Source organism: Belonocnema kinseyi, chromosome 7 (genome assembly GCF_010883055.1).
Source record: "Belonocnema kinseyi isolate 2016_QV_RU_SX_M_011 chromosome 7, B_treatae_v1, whole genome shotgun sequence".
In the NCBI taxonomy this organism is placed as follows: domain Eukaryota; kingdom Metazoa; phylum Arthropoda; class Insecta; order Hymenoptera; family Cynipidae; genus Belonocnema; species Belonocnema kinseyi.
In genome coordinates, this window is record NC_046663.1 from 112,170,889 (window position 1) to 112,178,742 (window position 7,854).

The following is a 7,854-nucleotide window of genomic DNA, read 5'->3' on the forward strand; positions in this document are numbered from 1 at the left end:
GGTGAGTAACAACCCCTAAAGTGATTTCCGTAGATGCGACAGAAAAGACGACTATAAAGTGGATAAAGTTAATATATATTTAAGAAAGTAATAAGTCTAACCATTCGGAAATAACACCAGACGAAATTTTTTAGTGTTGATAAACCTCGCTCCAAACCTTAAAAAAAGCATTTAAAAAAATGCAGAACATCTCGGCCGGATACCAAAAGACCACCCCTAATGAAATCCGATTTTTAAAAATTCGGAAAATCGACAAAAACAGCCAGAGGGTAATAAAAAGTTGGATGTTAGACGTCCTGAAAAATTCCCCCTTTTGTTCCCCCGACTGATGCTGGTGGCCAGAATTCTTGCTCGGAAATCGAAAACCCACCCCTAATTAATAAGTTCCCAAAATTCTAGGAAATGACCAATTCAGTTAGAAGTTAATACATATACGATCATTTAATATCCTAGAAAATTAGTAAAAAGCATCCCCCCAATTATGGTAGTGGCAGAATATCTCGGTTAGATAACAAAAAACCACCCCTAATGAAATCTGAATTTTAAAAAATCGGCAAATCGACAAAAGTAGCCAGAGGTTAATGAAAAGTTGGGTGTAACGCCCTGAAAAATTTTCCCCTTTGTTCCACCGACTAATGATGGTGGCAACAATTCTCGCTTGGAAATAGAAAACCCACCCCTAACTAATAAGTTCCAAAAATTCTAGAAAATGTCCAATTCAGTTCGAAGTCAATATAATACGATAATTTAATAGCCTTGAAAATTAATAAAAAGCATCTTCCTAATTATCGTAGTGGCAGAACATCTCGGTCGGATATCAAAAAACCACCCCTAAAGAAACCCAATCTTTGAAAATTTGGAAAATTGACAAAAACAGCCAAAGGGTAATAAAAAGTTGGGTGTTTAACGTCCTGACAAATTCCCCCTTTTGTTCCCCAGTCTAAGGCTGGCGGCAACAATTCTCGCTTGGAAATAGAAAACCCACCCATAACACAGGCCCACAAAAAGAAAGATGTCTGCACGAGAAAAGTCACTAGGCTACTCTTATGGATTTTGAGCCGCTGAATCCGAATATGGCCACAGAATATGTCCTACACGTCTCAGTTTTCCCCTAGATACAAAAAGTAGGGGAAAGCCTAGGAATTTTCCAGTCACACGGGCCATACAAAAATCTGTCTGCACGAGACAATTCACTAGACTACTCTTATGAATTTTGAGCCGCTGAATCAAAATATGACCTCAGAATTTCTCTTACACGTCTGAATTTTCCCCTAGATGCAAAAAGTAGGGAAAAGTTTAGGGATTTCTTGTCATAACTTGCACGTTATTTTGATAATGCCTGTATACGCGAAAATAGGCACATCGTTATTATATTCTTAAGTGCAACGACTTGTAGTCACTTAATTTTTACACAGAAATTTTTTAGTGCGCCTTCTTTTTCGCTAGCTTGGGTAATGCTAGAGAAATTGAAAGAACTTCTGAAATAATTTATATTTACACGGAAAAAATAACAAAAACCTAATATCTTTTACAGTTTTGCGTGCGAAATCAGCCACTTGTCCCGTGCAGACAACTTTTTTTTGGTGGGTCCCTGTGACCAGAAATTCCCTAGGCTTTTCCCTACATTTTGCATCTAGAGACAAAAGGGAACAAGCCTGGAAAATAGGGGGTTCATATTTAGATTTAGTACGCAAAATTGCAAAGGATTTGGCATTTTTGTTATTTTTTCCCATACCGATCTATATAATATGAGAAAGACCTCCAATTTCCCTAGAATCACCCAAGCTAGGGGAAACGGAAGGCACAATAGAGAATTTCGGTGTACAAATTATGTCTCTAAAAGTCGCGGCATTTCAAAATATAACATCCATCTGTCTATTTTCGCGTATACTGGTATTATCAAACTAACATCTAGAATAACCCTAGGTTTTTGCCTATTTTTTGTTTGTAGGAGAAAACTGAAACGTGTACGAGAAGTTCTGCGGCCAGATTTGGTTTCAGCGGCTCAAATCCATAAGGGTAGCCTAGACACTTGTTTCGTGCAGGCAAATTTTTTGTATTCCCTCTGTGACCAGAAAATCCCTAAGCTTTTCTCTACTTTTCGCATCTAGGGAGAAAATGATAGAAGCTCAAAAAAATTAGTGGTCAAATTTATATGGAGAGCGCAAAACTGCAGAGGAAATAGCATTTGTCTTATTTTTTGCTTTGTAAGTCAGTTTAACATATGCAAGACCTTCAATTTACGTAGATTTATCCTAGCTAGGGGTAACGGTAAGCACACTGGGAAAATTTGGTGTTTGAATTTGATCTACAAGAGTCACAACACATAAGAATATGACACCAGTACGTTCCCAGTGGGTACAAAGTTTGGCGACGTCTTTGCAACATCGTTACGACATCTTTAAGACAATTTTACGACATCCTATATCCATGTCGTTAAGGTGTCTTTATGATATCGCAAAGACACCGAAACGACATGGATATAGGATGTCGTAAAGATGTCGTAAAGACGTCGCTAAATTTTGTGCCTACTGAGTTTATTCTTCTGTATAATGGTATTGTCAAACTACTGTCCAGAATAGCCCTAGTTTTCCCCTATTTTATACATTTAGGGGAAAACTGAGACGTGTAGGACAAATTCTGAGGCCATATACGGATTCAGCGGCTCAAAATCCATTAGGGTAGCTTAGTCACTTATCTCGTGCAGACTTTTTTTTTGTCGACCTGTGTTAATAGCCTGGAAAATTAATAAAAAGAATCTTCCTCGTTATCGTAGTGGCAGTTGGGTGTTTAACGTCCTGGAAAATTCCCCCTTTTGTTCCCCCGTCTAATGCTGGTGGCAACAATTCTCGCTTAGAAGTAGAAAACCCACCCCTAATTAATAAGTTCCAAAAATTCTAGAAAATGTCCAATTCAGTTCGAAGTTAACCCTCATGATGGCAAGCTAAAATCGTGACGTCAAAAGTCAAGCCGGGCCTCTCAGGCCCGTTGCAATTCAAACTTCTCTTTCCAGTAAATGTATAGAAAAACCTAAGAAGTTTGATCATTTTTATACATAATTACATTTTATGATCACATTACATCTAAATTTATAATGCAGATTTGCAAAGTTTCGACCCTTGATCGTGTTAACAAAATATTTGTTGCACGCATTTTTATGGCATACCAAACCAAAATTTACCAAGATACGTTTTCTTGTGAAGCCGACTTGTTTCCCGCTTTTTCTAGTAAAATCGCGATGAATCACAAAAGCTGTGACTGAAGAGACTTTTTTTAAATTAAACAATATTGCGTGAGGCCACTGATTCGTTTTACATTGAACCATACATGAATAGTATATTTGTCCAGGAGTGTCAACGCCTCCTTTTGTTGCGTTATAAAAAAGATTTATAACCTGTATGTTTGTTCCTTCTAAATACCAGCATTGCAACTATTAAAACAACTATGACAACATAATCACTACAATATCAAAATATTACGCGTTGCAAATGCGAGCGCACATTTGAAAGAGTTTACGCGATAAATTATGTTTGCACCTGCAAGCAGTAGATGTATTTTAGAAACAAACAAGCAAATATATAGAAATCCTTCCAAATTAAAAAAAAGTATCTGTAAAACTGACATCTATGCACTCAAACTGTTTTTTCATGCAAACATGAGTGATATGCATACTCTTTTCCTCGCGGTACTCAAACTTGATGTTGCAATGAACAGCGGGCCTGCGAGGCCCGGCTTGCCTTTTTGTGTAAGTCAAAAATATGCACGTTTCTGTGGAGCACTCCACAAATGGAATTTTCGGAAAACCTGATTTTTTGATGTATTTTGACTTCGCCAACAAAAATGTCCATGCACAAGCCCATACTTGATACACAACTCTTTGTAACTCGAAAATTGTGACGCTGGGCCTCTGAGACCCGCCTGCCTTTTTGAGGGTTACTACACATACAATCATTTCATAGCCTAAAAAATTAATAAAAAGGGGACGTTAAGCACCCAAGACGTTAAACACCCAACTTTTTATCACCTTCTGGCTTTTTTTGTCGATTTTCCGAATTTTCAAAAATCGGATTTCATTAGGGGTGGTTTTTTGGTATTCGACCGAGATGTTCTGCCACTACCATAATTAGGGGGATGCTTTTTATGAATTTTCCAGGCTATTCAATGATCGTATATGTATTAACTTGGAACCAAAATTGACATTTGCCAGAATTTTGGGAAATTATTCATTAAGGGTGGGTTTTCGATTTCCGGGCGAGAATTCTTGCCACCAGCATGAGTCGAGGGAACAAAAGGGGGAGTTTTTCAGGACGTTAAACACCCAACTTTTTATTACCATCTGGCTGTTTTTGTTGATTTTACGAATTTTCAAAAATCGGATTTCATTAGGGGTGGTTCTTTGGAATCCAACCGAGATGTTCTGCCACTACCTTAATTAGGGAAATGCTTCTTATTAATTTTGTAGGCTATTAAATGATCCTATATGTATTAACTGCGAACTGAATTGAAAATTTCCTAGAATTTTGGGAACTATCAATTAGGGGTGGGTTTTCGATTTCCGAGCGAGAATTGTTGCCACAATTATTAGTCAGGGGAACAAAAGGGAGAATTTTTCAGGACCTTAAACACCCGACTATTTATTAACCTATGGCTGTTTTTGTCGATTTTCCGAATTTTCAAAAATCGGAATTCATTAGGGGTAGATTTTTGGTATCCGACCGAGATGTTCTGCCACGACCATAATTAGGAGTGTGTTTTTTACTAATGTTCTAAACTATTAAATGATCGTATATGTATTGACTTCGAACTTAAATTGACATTCCCTAGAATTTTGGGAAGTATTAATTAGGGGTGGGTTCTCGATTTCCGAGCGAGAATTGTTGCCACAATTATTATTCGGGGGAACAAAAGGGAGAATTTTTCAGGACCTTAAGTACCCCACTATTTATTACCCTCTGCCTGTTTTTGTCGATTTTCCGAATTTTAAAAAATCGGATTTCATTAGGGGTGGATTTTTGGTATCCGACCGAGATGTTCTGCCACTACCATAATTAGGGGGTGCTTGTTATTAATTTTATATGCTATTGAATGACCGTATATATTAACTTCGAACTGAATTGGACATTTCCTAAAATTTGGGGAACTATTAATTAGGGGTGGATTTTCGATTTCCGAGCGAGAATTATTGCCACAATTATTAATCAGGGGAACAAAAGGGAGAATTTTTCAGAACCTTAAACATCCCACTATTTACTACCCTTTGGCTGTTTTTGTCGATTTTCCGAATTTTCAAAAATCGGATGTCATTAGGGGTGTATTTTTGGTATCCGACCGTGATGTTCTGCTACTACCATAATTAGGAGGGTGCTTTTTATTAATTTTCTAGGCTATTAAATGATCGTATGTGTATCAACTTCAAACTGAATTGTACATTTTCCACTTTGGGCCATGAACGAAACTGCACTTAAATGTGATTTTCAGTGTACGTCTTTAAACAAAATATTGTACTCTCATTAACTGAACTAGAGAAATTATCACCGCTTAAAGGAGTGTTTTGAATGATCACTGGTGAACCTGTTATTTTCCGATTTTTATGAGTGAACCAGTAAGTAACTCAACTAAAGCAGAGTTAATGGACATACCAGTGTCATCAAATAATAGCAGATTCAAACAGTGATAAGCGCTCCACGTGCGGCCTCAAGAACCTCCAGTCGTTTGGCACACGCGTTTCGGCGGCGGTCGGTTCTTTGTATTTCTTGTGTGAAAACAAACTGTATTGTATTTGTTTAGTCTTTCCGTTAGAAATATTTAGAGCCTGGTTGCAATAAGGAGGGGATATAATATCTTGCGCTTGAAAGTTAGGCGCAATATATTACTTCCTAGGGTGAGTGACCCAGTGAATGAACACTTAAGGAAATCACTGATTACAACTAGTCCATTTCACGTTATAATAATTGATTATTCTTACAAAACTTTTGAAAATAGATTCTTAAGGGTTCAAATTTCATAATTCGATAAATAAATTTTGTTTTTACCAAACAGCTTTATAAAAAATAATTAAATAGTGAAAAATTAACGAAAACACCAGTGAATGAACAGTAGAGCACCAGGGAATGTACACTATAATCACTACAAATTAGAATTAGGATTTAAGTATAAAATTACATAGGTACATTACAAAATGAGCAATTAAATCACGTAAAATATTAGAAAGCGTTGCAAAATTCATTAAATATATTATTTCAATAAAAACCACAAGACATTTAGATATAAAGAAAGGAGGGAATAGAAAAGTTAAACACAGAACTAGGTTAACTTTTCCTAATTTTTTATTGCAATAAGTATCTTTAAAACATTTCTATCAGTTCTTTTAACCTTACAAAAATACAACTTTTCGTTTAAAAATATATAACTCTTACCTAGCGTCTACAATAGAAAACTGCGATTTTTAGGACACATAGCATTTGTAATACAACACCTTACTAAGTTGCTTTAGGTTAAATTAGCAAATACAAATATAAATCAGTGTTGTAAAAATGGAAATTCTTTAAGCATTTATAAATATATATTGAGTAGTACGCAGTAGTACTTAGCACGAATTAATGTTTTTATAGTTAAACAACGTTTTCTAAATACAAAAAAATATTAAATTTCTAACCTCAAAGTTGCCTTATCTTTAATTTAGTACGTGCGTACTTTTTTGATGTTCTAACCACAAAAATATACATTTAAACTGTAACTTTGTAGTTTATATTTATATTTATAGCTTTGATATTCATAGTCACATTAATTGAAACAAATTTATTTATATGTAACGAAACAACAGCCAGGTCTCCGTCACCTGCTGTTCATTCACTGGACCTGCGGGGTGACAGTTTTGCTCCAATAAATGAACACAGCGTTCGTTCAGTGGAACACGGGCAATTTAAAAGTCCAGTACGTGAAAACTCATTTATTAATAAAAAAACGTACTTTTTGTGAAAAACCTTGTGGGAAATTGAATAATAATATCTTACGACTATAACAGCACAACGTTGATGCAGAAAAGGTCAAGAATTTTTTTGTAAAAGCAGTGTAAACAAGGGGTTGCTTAGGTACGTACCTTATAGTGGTCGACGACTTTCTCACCATCACTCACCATAATCGATGATACTTCACATTCAAGAAATTTTTAAAATTATTTACAAGAATTTACTGCAATGAATTGTATATTAAACTCTTCAAAATTTCTTTAAGATTTCAAATATATAGAAATTCATAAAGACTTTAACTTTGAAAGGTTATATTTATATATTTTTCGTATTAGTGTTCATTCACTGGTGACTGTTCAGCCACTGGATCACTCACCTTACTATATTGTAATCTGTTTCTCGTTTATTTTGGTGAAAGTAAAGTGCGATTAAAGAAAAATTTACAAAAGTTATTAGCAAAAGAGTGATGAATTATAAAAGTTTCATACCTAACCAATTGACAGACGACGAAGCATATGACCAGTGAACCATTTATTTAAACCTTGTATATTAACGTATTGTAATGCGTTGATCACGAATATGGCCATGAAGATATACTTTGAAAGCTGGAAATAAAAACAACATATCTTTGAAATATACCCAAATTTGATGTCGGCCAATTTCACTTTGTTTCTATTTGTTACTGTATAATACTCATTAAATGCGCTATTTGCTTCCTCATTACGATTACTAGGCAGTCTGATAAGTACCTGAAAATTCTAAGAGATGGCATTAGTATTCTCTGATGTGAACCATTTTCGTCGAGCTTAATCCTTCAAATGACGCCTGTCAAAACTTCAGCCATTTATGTTTACGCATTTACAAGTTACAGCACTGAGAAGCGACT